The sequence below is a fragment of the Balaenoptera borealis genome (genome assembly GCF_965194805.1).
Source record: "Balaenoptera borealis genome assembly, chromosome: 3".
NCBI classification, from domain to species: Eukaryota; Metazoa; Chordata; class Mammalia; order Artiodactyla; family Balaenopteridae; genus Balaenoptera; species Balaenoptera borealis.
The window spans coordinates 177,912,021-177,929,528 of record NC_138866.1 but is presented as its reverse complement, the minus strand read 5'-3'; the positions used below and the strand labels follow the sequence as shown (position 1 = coordinate 177,929,528).

Genomic DNA, 17,508 nt, shown 5'->3' with positions numbered 1-17,508 from the left:
AAAAAAAGGAGAAGGGGAAGAAATGGATTAGAAACAACATAACAGATGTTATGTTGGAGTTGCCTGCCTCAGTTCACATTCAGTTACCAGTAACTGCTTCCATTGCCTGAACCCCCAGCTAACATAGAGAAAGACAAAGATGCAGCATTTGTAAACTCCAGCAAGTAACCAGACCTGCAGCCAAACCAAGCAGAAAACACGCAATACCTACTAGAAAATTGGGGCCCAAGGAGATGTTTGCTTTTAAAATATGGATGTCTTCATTTTCTAGGTATTTATAAAATTTTAAATCTTAAGGAAGAGTTGGGAAGTCTACGAAAGACTTCACTGCTCTGCCCAACTTCCAGCTCGCAAGCTGCAAATATTCAGAAAAGAAATGAAGAATTACCCCCAGATCTGTCATTTAGAGTGGGTTTTATCCTTTTACTTCCTAGAAGCTCCTTGAATCATGTCAAGGCTTCAGATTACTCAGCTATGAACCTCAGAAGTGTTCCCGGGAGGCCAGGCTGATCTCTCAGCCTCCTGACTTCTTATAGGGCAGTGCATGGCCCTTGGAGGAACTGAAAGACTTGCTTAACTAATGGAATAAAGTTCACTGAGGTGGGGAATCGTCTTGTCACTCAGACTATTTTCTTAGTAAGAATGGCCTGGAGAAATCAAATTCTCAGAAGAACCACGCAGATGACTCATTAGGATTTCACTGACTTCTTAGAAAATGAGATAAAATGCAGGAAAAGATGCCTTCTTCTACCAAGAAAAATCAGCGCTCAGAGGTTGGATACCCATTTTCTGTGTTTATGACCGAAGACTATTGTTGAGGGCTACAGGACTTCAATAAAACTAGGCTAAATTCCTTCAGCTCTTTCTAGCTGAAATAGGTAAAACTTATTCTTCTTTCTGATGTCATCTGATTTTTGACTTGGCACATCTGGTGATCAATGATACTTAAGAGGAGTGTTTAAATTTACTCAAGAGACATTTTTTTGAGGGCTCATCATTTAAGTCCTGTGTCATTTCTCAACATTTGGAGGTATCCTCAGTTAAAAGTGATAGTGACTCTGTCCTCAAGAGGAAACCAGTAGAAACATCTATTTGATTGGAATTTCAGAGGAAAGAAGAGAGGGAATGAGATAGAGACAATATTCAAGAGATAATGGCTTCGATTTTTCCAGAACTGATACATACTACCAGTCCAAAAGGAAAAGATACCTAGCAAACTCCTAGCAGAATAGATTAAAAAGAAAGAAATCTACATATAAGTTCATTATGATGAAATTAGAAAACAGACAAAGACAAAGGGCAAATATTAAAAGCCAGGAGGGTGAGGAACTGGGGATGGACTATTATCTTGGAAGGAATAGCAGTTAGACTGGAAAGCTAGAAGAGAGTCTAATAATCTCTTCAAGTGCTAAAAGAAAAACTGCCAAATTAGAATTCTCAAAACAGCTCTTAAGCAGGGAAAACTAGAAGAATCAGGCTTGAGAGAGATTAAGATGGTGGAGTGAGAGGATGTAAAGCTCACCTCCCCCAACAAATGCATTAAAAATACATCTAGGGGGGGCTTCCCTGGTGGCGCAGTGGTTGAGAATCTGCCTGCTAATGCAGGGGACACGGGTTCGAGCCCTGGTCTGGGAAGATCCCTCATGCCACGGAGCAACTAGGCCCGTGAGCCACAACTACTGAGCCTGCGCGTCTGGAGCCTGTGCTCCGCAACAAGAGAGGCCACGACAGTGAGAGGCCCGCGCACCGCGATGAAGAGTGGCCCCTGCTCGCCGCAACTAGAGGAAGCCCTCGCACAGAAACGAAGACCCAACACAGCCAAAAATAAATAAATAAATTAATTAATTAATTAATTTAAAAAAATACATCTAGGGCCTTTTAATATTTTTTCTTTGAATTTAATTTTTATTAGTTTGATTAATATGTGTCTTGGTGTGTTTCTCCCAGGTTTTATCCTGTATGGGACTCGCTGTGCTTCCTGGACTTGGGTGGCTATTTCCTTTCCCATGTTAGGGAGGTTTTCGACTATAACCTCTTCAGATATTTTCTCAGACCCTTTCTTTTTCTCTTCTTCTTCTGGGACCCCTATAATTCGAATGTTGGTGCATTTAGTGTTGTCCCACAGGTCTCTGAGATTGTCTTCAATTCTTTTCATTCTTTTTTTTATTCTGCTCCTTGGCAGTTATTTCCACTATTCTGTCTTCCAGCTCACTTATTTGTTCTTCTGCCTCTCTTATTCTGTTATTGATTCCTTCTAGTGTATTTTTCATTTCAATTATTGTGTTGCTCATCTCTGTTTGTTCTTTAGTTCTTCTAGATCTTTGTTAAACATTTCTTGTATTTTCTTGATCCATGCCTCCATTCTATTTCTGAGATTCTGGATCATCTTTACTGTCATTACTCTGAATTCTTGTTCAGGTAGGTTGCCTATTTCCTCTTCATTTATTTGGTCTTGTAGGTTTTTACCTTGTTCCTTCATCTGTGACCCATTTTTTTTGTCTTTTTTTTTTTTTTTTTTGATGGGTGGGATTGTGTGCCTGTCTTACTGGTTGTTTGGCCTGAGGCTTTCAGCACTGGAGTTTGTAGGCTGTTGGGTAGAGCCAGGTCTTGGTGCTGAGATGAGGACCTCCTGGAGACTGAACCAGGAAGAATTGGGAAATATAAATAGACCTATCACAAGTGATGAAATTGAAACTGAAATTTAAAATCGTCCAACAAACAAAAGTCCAGGACCAGAAGGCTTCACAGGCAAATTCTATCAAACATTTAGAGAAGAGCTAACACCGATCCTTCTCAAACTCTTCCAAAAAAGTGCAGAGGGAGGAACACTCCCAAATTCGTTCTATGAGACCACCATCACCCTGATACCAAAACCAGACAAAGATATAACAAAAAAAGAAAATTATAGACAGATATCACTAATGAACATAGACGCAAAAATTCTCAATAAAATACTAGCAAACAGAATCTAACACATTAAAAGGATCATACACCATGATCAAGTGGGATTTATTTCAGGAATGCAAGGATTCTTCAATATACACAAATTAATCAATGTGAGACACCATATTAACAAATTAAGGAATAGAAGCCATATGATCTTCTCAGTAGCCTTTGTGGGAGGGCTGGATTTTATGAGGACATCAGTCATGTCCTTCCTCAGTGTGTGCCGGCAGCTCTCCTCTTGGTAGGGAGTGTGGCTGGAGATGGAGGAGATGGAGCCGGCACAGGGTGTGAGGCAGGGTTTCCTTCTGCTCCATGGCCATCACCGCCCTGGCAGGAGTGGGTCTGCTCCCAAATTGCTGGAGCACAAGACCTCAGGGCTGGCTCTGTTCCTTTCCTGGCAGGGACTAATTCTGTTAAATTAGAATCTAATTTAAATTAGAATCTAATTCTGTTAATTTAGAATCCTTTGTTTTAAAAAAAGTGTGAATTTTTTTGAGGGTTTTAAAAATTTTGATAACATTTTTTCTATTTAAGATGGTTAAAGATGTTCTTACCTTAAGGTAGAGTGACAGATTACAGCATCTCCCCAAAGATGTTTTGATCCTATTACTATGTAATGAAAATTCCAGAACTAAGTAACTTGGACTAGGCTAAGGTCTAATATAGGTATTTCCCTCTTGGCTTCCTAATAGAGAGGAATCAAAAGGGGGAAACCACCAAATGTTGAGCTCATGAAAATGTCTCTCCCTTTATGGCATACCCAGCAGTATTAAAGCAAACAAACAAACAAAAACAAAAAAAAGACAAAATTTAAAAATCTATTTATTCCAAGAGTATGATGGGCAGATATTTTAATATCTCAATAATGTCCTAATGTGGTGGTGTGTATTTTTTTTCTTGGTAAGGGTATAACGCTTTCACTTACTTAATGGATGATATTTCAGGTTTTTAAAGAGACCATAGCAAAGAACAAAGTTGAGAGAGATATTTATATGGTGCATTCCCTCTGCAACGTGTGTGACAACTTAACTTGGCTACAGAAAAAGAGCGCCATGCCCAACACCACTGCCAGGACCTTTCCTTCACCTAATGGTATAAGTTTCTCTTATCAATTGGAATCTCCCAAGTCCCACAAAATGGTATTGTTTTTGGGACAATAGATACAGTAGAACGTCTTTCATCATTTAATTCAGTGGAGGCAGGGCCGAGGGGGAATATAAATCAGTAAGCCTTTGAGTAGGGGCCAGAAAATATGGCTTTAGATCCATTTTTTAATGATTCATTTCCTTTTTGGTCATATAACTGCACAGCTGGAGATGAAAGGGGAAAATAATAGAAAATTTCACTTTTAGGTGCCCATAATACATTGCACTACACTGATGGAAGAAGTTATCCAAAGTACTGTATAACATCTTGTTTATTATTTAATGTTTACTAAAGTGAAAAATGTTAGTGGTTTTCCAAACAGCCAAATAAAAATAATTCTTTGTAAATAAAAACACTGTTAGTAATGAAAAAAAATAATAGTAGGAGGCCTTAATACCCTCTGACATCAATGGACAGATCATCCAGACAGAAAATCAGGCAACAGTAGTCTTAAATGACAAATAGGCCAGTTGGACTTAATGGATATCTATAGGACATTGCAGCCAAAATCAGCAGAAAACATATTCTTTTTAAGTGCACATGGAACGGTCTCCAGGATAGATCACATACTAGGCCACAAAACAAGCCTCAACAAATTTAAGAGGATAGAAATTATATCAATCATTTTTTCCAACCACATGGTATGAAACTAGAAATCAACTACCAAAGAAAAATGGGAAAAGAACAAACATGTGGAGGAGACTAATCAACATGCTACTAAAAACCCAATAAGTCAGTAATGAAATCAAAGAGGAAATCAGAAAATACCTCAAGACAAATGAAAATGGAAACACAACTTTCTGGAATCTATGACATGCAAGAAAAGCAGTTCTGAGAGGGAAGTTTATAGTGATACAGGCCTTCCCAAGAAACAAGAAAAATTTCAAATAAACAACTTAACCTACCACCTAAAAGAATTAGAAACAGAAGAACAAAGCCCAAAGTCAGCAGAAGGAAGGAAATAATAAAGATCAGAAAGGAAATAAATAAAATGGAGATCGAAAAATAGAAAAGATCAATGAAACCAAGAGCTGTTTTTTGAAAAGATAAACAAAATTGATAACCCTTTAGCCAGGCTCACCAAGAAGAAAAGAGAGAGGACCCGAATAAACAAAATAAGAAATGAATGAGGATAAATAACAACCAATACCACAGAAATACAAAAAATTATAAGAGAATTCTATGAACAGTTATATGCCAACACAATGGATAACCTAGAAGAAATGGACACATTTCTAGAAACATACAATATGCCAAGACTGAGTCAAGAAGAAACAGATGATTTGAACAGACCGATCACTAGAGGTGAAAATAAATTTGTAATTTAAAAAACTGCCAGCAAACAAAAGTCCAGGACCAGACAGCTTCACAAGGGAATTAGACCAAACCTATAAAGAAGAACCAATACCAATCCTTCTCAAACTATCCAAAAATTGAAGAGGATGGAACACCCCCAAATTTATTTGAGGAGGCCATCATTACCCTGATACCAAAACCAGACAAAGACACTACAAAAAAGAAAATTATAGACTGATATTTTTGATGAATATAGATGCAAAAATCCTCAACAAAGTGTTAGCAAACAAAATCCAACAACATATTGAAAAGATCATACACCATGATCAAGTTGGATTTATTCCAGGGTAACAAGGATGGTTCAACATTCCCAAATCAATCAGTGTGATACATCACATTAACAAAAGGAAGGATAAAAATCACATAATCATCTCAATAGATGCAGAAAAAGCAACAGACAAAATTCAACATCCATTTATGATATAACTCTCATTGAAATGGGTATAGAGGGAACATATCTCAACATAATAAAGACCATTTACAACAAACCCACAGCCAATATCATACTTGATGGTAAAAAGCTAAGTGTTCCCCACTAAATTCAAGAACAAGACAAGGATGCCTACTCTTGCCACTTCTGTTTAACATAGTATTATTAGGGAGTCTGAGCCACAGCAATCAGATAAGAAAAAGAAGTAAAATATATCCAAATTGGAAAAGAAGAGGTAAAACTGTCACTATTTGCAGATAACATGATACTTTATGTAGTAAACCCTAAAGTCTCCACCCAAAAACTTAGAACTAATAAATGAATTCAGCAAGGTTGCAGGATACAAGATTAATGTACAAAAATCTGTTGCATTTCTATACACTAATAATGAAATATCAGAAAGAGAAAGTAAAAAAAAAATCCCACTTAAAATCACATCAAAAAAAACCAAAATACCTAGGGATAAACTTAACCAAAGAGGTGAAAGACCTATACTCTGAAAACTATAAAACATTGATGAAGGAAATTGAATATGATACAAAGAAATGGAAAGCTATCCCATACTTTTGGATTGAAAGGATTAATATTGTTAAAATGCTCACACTACCCAAGGCAATCTGCAGATTTAATGCAATCCCTATCAGAATACCCATGACATTTCTCAGATAACTAGAACAAATAATCCTAAAATTCATATGCAACCACAAAAGACCCTGAATTGCCAAAGCAATCTTGACAAAAAAGAACAAAGCTGGAGGCATCACCCTCCCAGACTTCAGGCTATACTACAAAGCTACAGTATTCAAAACAGCATGGTATTGGCACAAAAACAGACACGTAGATGAATGGAACAGAATAGAGAGCCCAGAAATAAACCCACACACCTATGGTCAAACAATCTACAGCAAAGGAGGCAAGAAAATACAATGGAGAAAAGACAGTCTCTCCAACAAGTGGGGCTGGGAAAACTGGACAGCTACATGTAAAACAATGAGATCAGAACAGTCCTTCACACAAAGTAAACTCAAAATCGTTTATTGATCTAAATGTAAGACCTGAAACCACGAAACTCCTAGAAGATAACATAGGTGGAACACTCCTTGACATAAATCGTAGCAATAACTATTGGATCTGTCTCCTAAGGCAAAAGAAATAAAAGCAAAAACAAACAAATGGGAACTAATTAAACTTAAAAGCTTTTGCATAGCAAAGGAAACCATTGACAAAATGAAAACACAGTCTATGGAATGGGAGAAAATATTTGCAAATGATGTGACTGACAAGGGGTTAATATCCAAAATATATAAATAGCTTATACAACTCAGTATCAAAAACAAAAACAAAAACAAAAAAACCACCGAATCAACAAATGGGCAGAAGAACTGAGTAGACATTTTTCCAAAGAAGACATACAGATGGCTAAAAGGCACATGAAAAGATGTTCAGCATCACTAATTATTAGAGAAATACAAATCAAAACAACAATGCAATATCACATCACATCTGTCAGAATGGCTGTCATCAAAAAGTCTACAAATAACAAATGTTGGTAAGGATGTGGAGAAAAGGGATCCCTTGTACACTGTTGGTGGAAATGTAAATTGGTGCAGCCACTATGGAAAACAGTACAGAGGTTCGTCCATAGAGCTACCATATGATCCAGCATATATATCTGGAAAAAATGAAAACATTAATTTGAAAAGCTGCATCCATCCCAGTGTTCATAGCAGTACTATTTACAATTGAGAAGACATGGAAGCAACCCAAGTGCCCATGAACAGGCAAATGGTTAAAGAAGATATGATATATATGTGTGTGTGTGTGTATGTGTATAATATATATCACAATGGAATATTACTCAGCCATAAAAAAGAATGAAATTCATGTTGCCATTTGCAGCAACATGAATGGACATAGAGAATATTATGCTTAGTGAAATAAGTCAGACAGAGAAAGACAAACACTGTATGATATGACTTATATGTGGAATCTAAAAAATAATACAAATGAATGTATATTCAAAACAGAAACAGACCCACAGATATAGAAAACAAACTTTGGGGTTACCAAAGGGGAGAGGGAAGGGGGAGGAACAAATTAGGGGTATAGGATTAAGAGATACAAACTACTGTGTATAAAGTAGAAAGCAACAAGGGTATATTGTATAGCACAGGGAATTATAGCCATTATCTTGTGATAACTTAAAATGAAGTATAATCTGCAAAAATACTGAATCACTATGCTGTTCACCTGAAACTAATATAATATTGTAAATCAACTATACTTCTATAAACAAAAGAAGCAGGGCAAAGTAAAGACATTTTCAAATGTCTTTTAAACTAAGTTTGCCACCTGGAAGACATTCACTAAATGAAAGTTTAAAGGAAATACATACTTTGGGCAGAAAGTAAATGACTGCAGATGGAAGATTTGAGATGCAAGAAGGAATAAAAAACACAGTGGTAAATATGTGAGCAAATGTAAATAAACATTAATTGCATAAAATAATAATTGTAATTTCTAGTTGGCCTTAAAATATATATGGAATTAAATATTGAACAAAAAATAATGTATATGTCAGGAGCAAGTAAAGGAATTTCCTTATAGTATCTTTGAGGTTTTTTTTAATTTAGAGTTTAATAAATATGCATGTTTTAATTTCTAAGGCAAGTCTTTAAAAGAACAGAAACACATGATATGCCACCCAAACTGGAAGAGAGGAATGTTTAGTGAATCAGAAAGAAAGGAGAAAAGTAAGGAAAAACATAGAACAGGTAAAACAAGCAGAAAATACAAGGTAGCAGATTTAAACCCCAAATATCGGTGACTGTGTTTTATATTACATATTAATGGACTGAATTCTCTAGGTATGATGCAAAATTGTCAGTTTTGGTTAAATACTGTATGTATGAGACATATCTAAGAAGATATTACTCTTATGATTTTAAAATAATTTCAAATGTAAAATATTCACTGCCAGGCTCTGGCACAGAAGAAACAAGTTCTGAAAGATGACTAGCTACCAGCTAGGCAGTGGAAAAGAAGGCATGGAGGATGGAGTGCCAGAGAACAAGGCAGAAAGAACAACAGGTGCCTTAGCCCCAGAAGTGAGATGGTGCATGGTCAATTCAGAAACTGAAAGGATTTGGATTTGTATATGGATGGAGGGCAGAGCGTGGATGGGAAGATGGTGGAAGAACAAGCAAGGGTATAAGTAGGAGACAGATTGTGAATGACCTTGTGAGCAAGCAATTTGAAAGATTTGGGACTTGATCTTAAGAACGGTGAGATTCCATGGAAAGGTACACTGACCAGAATCACCTTTCAGGATGATGGCTCTGACTACAAGGTCACGGCAAAGAGAAAGTTAGGAGGCTCTTGTAATGACCTAGGAGAGAAAGGGTGATACTTGGGGTAATCCTAACATTAGGAAACACTTAAAGAACAGTTACTAAGGGCCAGGCATCACTCATGCTTTTAATATGTATTGAGTTTTTTTTTTTATAAATTTATTTTATTTTATTTATTTATTTTTGGCTGTGTTGGGTCTTCGTTGCTGTGCACGGGCTTTCTCTGGTTGTGGCGAGCGGGGGCTACTCTTCATTGCGGTGCGCGGGTTTCTCATTGTGGTGGCTTCTCAGTAGTTGTGGCACATGAGCTCAGTAGTTGTGGCTCGTGGGCTCCAGAGTGCAGGCTCAGTAGTTGTGGCGCACGGGCTTAGTTGCTCCGTGGCATGTGGGATCTTCCCGGCCCAGGGCTTGAACCCGTGTTCCCTGCATTGGCAGGCGGATTCTTAACCACTGCACCACCAGGGAAGTCCCTGTATTAAGTCTTAATTTTCACAATTATGTGGACATTCTTCTCCCCACATGATAAAGGTATTATTATTGTTATTTTATTATTATAAAATATTATAAAATTATATTATTATTTTATTTTATTTATTTTTTTGGCTGCACTGTGAGGCTTGTGGGATCTTGGTTCCCTGACCTGGGATTGAACCCATGCCCCCTGCAGTGGAAGCACGGAGTCCTAACCACTGGACTGCTGGGGAATTCCCAAGGTATTATTATTATCTACATTTTGAAAATGAAGAAACTAAGGCACAGAGATGTTAAGTGAGTAAAAGACACATGTTGGTAAGGAGTAGACCCAGGTAGTCTGGCTCCAGAAGCTGTGCTCTGAAACCCCAGTACACGCCACCACACTCTGCACTGTGCATTGTGTGCCACAGCTGCTTCCACCCCTGGAGTCCATGGGATTTGGTGATTTATTAGATATGAGGAGTGTGGGAGAGCTACAAACAGGATGACTCCCAGCTTTCTGGCTTAGGCAGCAGACGGGGTGTGTGGTGATGTCATTTCTAGAGACAGAAAACAGGAGGAGTGGATTTGGGGGAAAGGTGGTGTGTTTAGTTTTGGATTCTTAAGGTATCTGTGAGGCGTCTGTGGGGGGGTTTCCAGGGAGTATTTGGCTGTAGGGATCCGGATCCCAGGAGCGTGTCTGGGAGTAGATTTGGGGATTGTCTGCCTCAAGGGGAGGGCATGAGAAGGCCTGGAGAGAACGGAGAACAGTGGTCTCGACTGGGAGTGGAGGCTGGGAGGCGTAAGAGACTCCACGCCATATCAGACATGTACTGCGGACCCTCTTTCTAGAAGAAATGCCCATGCCTATTTATTGTATTGGTGCCTGGTGCCATTGTGGGAGTGGAGGTGAGGGTTGTGGACGCCCTCTCTCAAACCCACCCATAGATTCTGTAAGGGTCAGTGGGTTTCAGGTTAAGAGCGACAAGAAAATGGGTGAGGACAGAGCTCCGGGATTCACTAGTATCGAACCCAAGGGAAGCTTGGAAGGGGCAGCCAGGAAATTAGGAGGAAAAGTGAGCAAGAAGCCCCCTCAGGAAGAGGGCCCTTTGCCGCAGCCTGGGCCCTGCACTCTGGACAGTGGTGTAGACACAATCTCAGCAGGACCGTGTTGGCTGAGGGTCTCAAAAAACCACCTACAAGTGCAACTTTATAGGGAGGTATTTAAGACTCCAGCTTTCTTTTTTTTTTTTTTTTTTTTTTTTTTAGTGAGCTGACCATTTTTGCCAGAGTGCAGGGTGGTCGTGCTACAGACACATGAGATTGGCGAATTCTCTGAGAACCTGCCCTTCAAACCTACCACCGCATCCCCTCTCGGTGACTTTTAGTACATCCAGTGTGTTCTCCTGGAATCTCTCCAATATGAGTCAAGTTGCCAGAGACCCCTACACCTGCTGTTTGCCCCGAGGGCTGGGGTGGGCCTCTCCTGAGCCAGCCAGACTGCGGGCTTGGCCTTTGGCTCCCTGCCTTGGCCGTACAGCTTGGAGAAGTCTTGTTCTCGGGCAGAGTTGTTGTCAAACAGAGTAAAGACCAGCACTTACAATGAAGAGGCCGCTTAAGTTCAGTGCCTCCCAAATGTAGAGACTTCAGGCCCAGGAGCTGTGGGCATGCAGGATTCCTGGACCATTCCTTTGCCCCATTCAGATGCTCCACTGTCCGTGGACAGCTCAGGAGAAATGGGCTGCATATTTGCTGAAGAGGCCACCAGGGAATGAAGTCTGCCCGTGTAGACCCCCTGTACGCATTTTACTCTAAATGAATTAGAAAGCTAAATATTTTCCCCCAAAAGTTATAAAGCTAAAAGAGAAAAGGTTATAGGAGGATACTTATGTAATTTTGGAATTGGGAAGACTTTCTAAGCAAGATAGCCATAAAGCCATAAGGGAAAATTTTAAATACTAGACCCCATAAAAATTTTAAGTGTCTATAAAGGAGAAAATACCATAAATTAAGCTGAATGCTAAAAACTAAACTGGGTAAAGTATTTGCAGTCTGAACAATAGACAACAAACTAGGCAATGGAATATAAGCAGAGGGTAGTATCTCTCATAGGCCTGTTGTGAGGATTAAATGAGATTAAAGTGCCCAAAGTAAAAATTCTTAATAAATGACAGGTTCTATCCATGCTTTTATAAAGGGCACCTACAAATCATTTTTTTAAAAGATGGAAAATGGAAAAAGGATATGAATGAGCTATTCGTGGAAAAATATAAATGGCCTATAAACACATGAAAAGATATGTAGCCCCACTCCTGGTTAAATAAAGGAACATTAAATCTACAGTGAGATTTTTTTCTACCTTTCAGATTGTTGGGGATGAAAAAGTATGGTTATATTTCAGGGCTGGCAAAGATGTAGGGAAATCGATGTTCTTATTTATTATTCGGTCCTTTGTTCTTCTACAGGTAAGGTAATTTTTCCTCTCTGGCTCTTTTCATCTTTGATTTTCTGTAGTTTGAAACTGATTTGCCAAGGTGCCGTTTTGGGGGCATTTATCCTGTTTGGTGTTCTCTGAGCTTCTTGGACCTGTGGGTTAGCACCTGCTGTTGACTTGGGGAAATCCTCAGTCATTATTGTTTCAAATATTTCTTCTGTTTCTTTCTCTCTTCTCCTTCTGGTGCTCCCATTACACATATATTATATTCTCCATAGTTTTCCCACAGTCCTCAGACGTTCTGTTCTGTTTTTTCCATCTTTGTTCTCTTTGCTTTTCAGGTTTAGGGGGCCTCTGAGGTTTCCACTGCTATATCCTCAAGCTCAGAGATTCTGTCCTCAGCCACGTGCAGTCTACTAATAAGCCCATCAAAGACATTCTTCATTTCTGTCACAGCGTTTTTGATTCTTCTCGGTTCTTTCTTAGGATTTCATCTCTGCTTACATTGCCCGTCTGTTCTCCTATGCTGTCTACTCTGTCCATTTGAGCCCTTAGCATATTAATCATAGTTGTTTCAAATCCCAGGCCCGATCATTCCACCGTCCCTGCCACGTCTGGCTCTGATGCTTGCTGTATCTTTTCCAACTGCGTTTTTGGCCTTTTGGAACGCCTTGCAGTTTTTTCTTGATAGCCAGACGTGATGTCCTGGGTAAAAGGAGCTGCTGTAAGTAGGCCTTTGGTCATGCGGTGGTGAGGCGTGTGGGGCAGGAGGCATTGCAGGGTCCTGTGATCCGGCCTCAGGCTTTTAGTGAGCCTGCGCCCCTGGACCGTGAGCTCACAGAAGTGAACAGATGGCTAACGGGGGCTGGAGCCAGGTATTTCTTTCCCCCAGATTAGTTACGCTCTGACCGTAGCCCAGCTGCTTAGGCTCTGGTTGACTAGTTTCTGCTGAGGACAGGCCTTGTTAAGCAGCACAGAACGTCTGGCCGATTTCAGAAATGATTCCTCTTCCCCTCCCTCTACCAGAAGCACGAGGGGATTTTTCGCCGCTCTCTTCTGTGGGAACCTGACTGCGCTCCTGGGGGTAAAACTCGCACAAGCGTGGGAGCCCCTGTGACTGGGCTCGTAACTCCCGGCTTGGCCACGTGTAGCCTCCAGGGCTCTGTGAACCGCGGTCCAGGGGTTCCTGCCTGAGCGCCGGCTCCCATGGAGGTTTCCACGCGTGAGTCTCTGCTCCCAGAAGCTGTCTCTCCAACCTTGGGGGCAGCAGTTTGTCCTGTGTCCTTGCCTCCCTCCCTTAGGGATCTCAGAAGAACTGTTGATTTTTCAGTCTGCTGGGATGGAGTGGTAATCCGTGGTAATCAGCCTCCAGAACAGGCTGATTAACTGTACATTTTCTTTTTTTGGCGTCGCACCTCCTGGCTTGTGGGATCTTAATTCCCCAACCAGGGATCGTACCCATGCCCTCCGCAGTGAAATCTCGGAGTCCTAACCACTGGGCCACCGGGGAATTCCCCAGACGAGGGCCTCTTGAAAGGTGCATCTGCAGTGTTTACTTAGCGGCCTCCCCCACCCGAGCCGACACCACCGTGGGGAGCTGGAGGAGTCTGGGCTCCTTCTCCCATCTCAGCCACCCTGAGGCAGTGGCAAACCACACACCTCTGTGGGCCTGGATTTCCTCCACTGCCTCAGGGGATGGGTGTGAGATCCGAGGACAGTATGAACGAGGAAAGGAGGGGTGCTGGGCCATGCGGTCTCCAAGGCTCCTTTTAGTTCTGACATTCTTCGATTTCATGACTTGCCAAGTTGGAAAATGGTATGCGATGCGCCTGTGGTTCCTTCCGCCCCACCGGGTCAGTTCTACCTCCGTACCTCCTCCTGGGGCCTCAACCCAGCCCCACAAAAAGAAAGGATGAGATGCTTTAGACTCGGAAGAAAAACAGGGCATGGAAGATGGTGTAGTTGGTGCCATTCCCAGGATTTGGAACGTCACTGCTCCAACAGGCCAAGCTTTCTCTGGTCTGTGGCCTCCTTTTCCCTCCGGTTGCTTTTCTCCACGTTCCTAGAAGGTGCGGCGCCTTCCCTCGCTGCATTCTCTCCCGGCTCCTCCTCAACTCCTGCTTCCAGCAAGGTGAACGAAGGACCCCAGCTTTTCAACTCTCAGGGCTTCCCAGTGGAAAACTGACTCTACAGCCTCAGACACTCTGCAGTGTCAGCAACGGCTGCAGTGGTACCCAGGGTGGGCACTCCCAGGATGACAAGTCATTCGTCCATCGTGGAGAGTACCTACCAGACCAAGATGGCAGGCCGCAGGCTGCTTCCGGCCTCAGCACACTCTGCCACGGGCTAGCTTTCCTTCACCACCATTAGACCCCAGGAGGGCCTTGGCCTTCTCCCGTCACTGCCTTTTCTTTTGGAGTTCCTTGCCTTCCGTGGCTCCTGTAAAAATTTCTTCACCTCTTTCTCTACTAGCAGTTCCACGTGCGAAGGATTATTGGGAGGGGCAGCCCTCCTTGAGTTAGAAAAGGTCCATACGCTCCTTAGGGCCATGGGTGGCTATCTGTCCCCAGCTCACTTAACTAAGAGGAGGGGCTTTGATGAACAGCCAGCAGGCTCCCACCGCCAGCAGCTTTCCCTAAATTTCCACATTACCTGTCCCTGTCTGTCTGTCTGTCTGTCTCCTTTACGATGTCCACACCTCTCCCCTCCCCCTGCCCTCTCTTCCTCCCTCTCTTCTTTCCTTCCTTATCCTCTACCGCTTTCTTTCTATGCATATGTTAATGGTAAAGAAAAAGAAGGAGTCGGTCATGCTTATATGCCTAGATTTTTAACTCAGGAAAGGATTTGACCCTTTCTGTCACCCAGTATCTTGATTAAGTACATCCAGAAATCTGAACTTATGACCCTTAAAAAGTCAGGAACCACTGATTTCTAGCAATTATTCTTGCTAAATACAAAATCCAAAGTCAGTAAAATCGCTGAACGAGATCAATACTTTCCTTCCTTGATAGGTATCAGAATGAAGAAAGCTGTTTTTCTCATGAGATAGAAAGGCAGAGAGGAATTTAATTTCCACTTCTCTGAATTTAAGAACATTTTGACCTCATGCCTGCTGAGAACCCCTTCAGAAATCCCTTCTCATGCCAGAATTGGCAGTAGTGAGAAGCCTAATGTATGTGGCACTTTGACCAGCAAGTCACAAAATTCTCTGTTGGGATAGTTTTTCACTTACAGGATTTTATCTGTGTTCTTGTTGAGAAGCATCATGCTAAGATTTCTACAAACTGCCTGTTACCTTCTGGGCAATAAGGCAATACAGTAAAGATGCTGGTCAGTATCCATGTGGCCCCAGGGCAGTTTTCATTAAAGTTTTCATCTTTGTTTTATAGATTATGTGTGGTAACAAAAAGGAACTCTGTACACCACTAAAAAATCATTCTGTGAAAGACATAAAATAACAAGATAAATTAAGCAAAAGTAGAATAGCTTTTCCTCAATGCAAAACGTCTAGGTAGCTATAGTTTAGAATGAATAGAAAGGTACAGTGAGGGCTTTGAAGCCAACATGCTGAGTTCATCTCCCAACTCTACCATCTAACCAGCTCTGTGACCTGGGGCCAGTTACTGAACCTCTCTGTGCTATATGGGGTTACGGTGAGAATTCGGGAGTCTCAAATGTTAGCTGTAGTCCTTTTGGTTAGAAAGAAATACACCAACATTGTAATATATTTTGTATTTGAGCATGAAACCATAGGTGACTTAATTTTTCCTACTCAGGATAATTTCCTAAATGTTGTTTAATGAACGTGTACCTCTTTCAAATGAAAAAAAAAAAAAAAAAAAGAAATAGAAATTTATCCAGAGTTTCCATTTCGGAATCCACTTGGATTCCATTTTCCAATGGAAAACTTATTCTGGTAATAAATTATTACCAACTTATTCTGGTAATAAATTATTCCTACCTTTATATCATAGAGTTCTACCTCAGTTGTAACAATAGAATTCTATTTTGTTAGTTATTAGTCATTAGTACTATTCTTTTTTTTTTTTTTAAATTTATTTATTTATTTATTTATGGCTGTGTTGGGTCTTCGTTTCTGTGCGAGGGCTTTCTCTAGTTGCGGCAAGTGGGGGGCCACTCTTCATCGCGGTGCGCGGGCCTCTCACTATCGTGGCCTCTCTTGTTGCGGGAGCACAGGCTCCAGACGCGCAGGCTCAGTAGTTGTGGCTCACGGGCCTAGTCGCTCCGTGGCATGTGGGATCTTCCCAGACCAGGGCTCGAACCCGTTTTCCCCTGCGTTGGCAGGCAGATTCTCAACCACTGCGGCCACCAGGGAAGCCCATTAGTACTATTCTTACTAGTTTGTTTAGTATTAGTATTATTCATTCATTCATCCACCCACCCATCCATACTAGACCTTCAGTGCTAAGTGACACAAAGACAGATAAACACGGGCAGTTCTGCCTCCTTGACTTCATAGTCTTGTAAGGAGACAAGGGGCGTGAGAAAACAGAGTGTGACAAGTGCTGAAATAAAAGGGCCCTATCAGGGGAGGGACCCCTCACCCAGGTTGGAGGCGGTGGAGACCGTGAGGAAAGTCTTCCTCTGAAATGTGGCCCAGTTGAGCAAGAAGGAAGAGTGGAAGCCAACCAGGAAAAAGCACCAGGCTGGCTTGTGGGGAGAGCCACATGCAGCCAATGAGAAGCCTTAACAGTCTGAAAACAGGTCAATTAGGTGTGGAGGTTGGAAGCTTCAGAGAAGACGCCCAAGGAATAAACAATGACAAGGTCATGAAGGGGCCATGCGGAACACTGCCTGGCATCGACGCTTCATTTTCAGAATGATAGGGAACTTCCAAGAGTTTTACCAGCGAGGCAGCTTTCGGATTTGCGGTTTAGAAAGCTCACTCTGGCTGCAGTGAAGGTAATGGGTCGGAAGGGACGAGAGCAGAGGCTGGGAAACCAGCGTGGAAGTTGGGTGAGGCCTGGGAAGTTTCCAAGGTCGGGAGCTTCTGTCCCTGTGGAGTTGGGGCATGGCACCCTCTCCGTACAGATGTTTGTCCCGCACCCTGGGAAGCTGCCTGAACGCTCTGCTATTGGGATTTTGCGGACGCTTCGTCACTAGGCATGACGTATCATTAGCTCCATTTCTAGCCCCTCTCCCTTCTCTGGAGGATGTGGGGTTAGGGCTGAAAATTCCAAGCTTGATCTTTTGGTGACCAGCCCCCATCCAGGAGCTCACCCAGAGTCGCCTCAGTAGAACAAAAGATGCTCCAGTCCTCTTGTCACTTAGGAATTTACAAGGATTTTAGGAGCCCTGTGTCAGAGACGGGGGTCAGAGATGAATATGAGAACAAGAGAATGCTTCTGGGGGGTCTCACACTTAGGAAGTTA

At 41.6% G+C, this 17,508-nt stretch overlaps 1 protein-coding gene across 8 annotated transcripts in view; it reads left to right on the top strand.

Moving 5' to 3' along the window:
• Positions 1-17,508, top strand: part of DCLRE1C (DNA cross-link repair 1C) — a 116,864-nt gene that overhangs the window by 29,240 nt on the left and 70,116 nt on the right. The window lies entirely within an intron of this gene.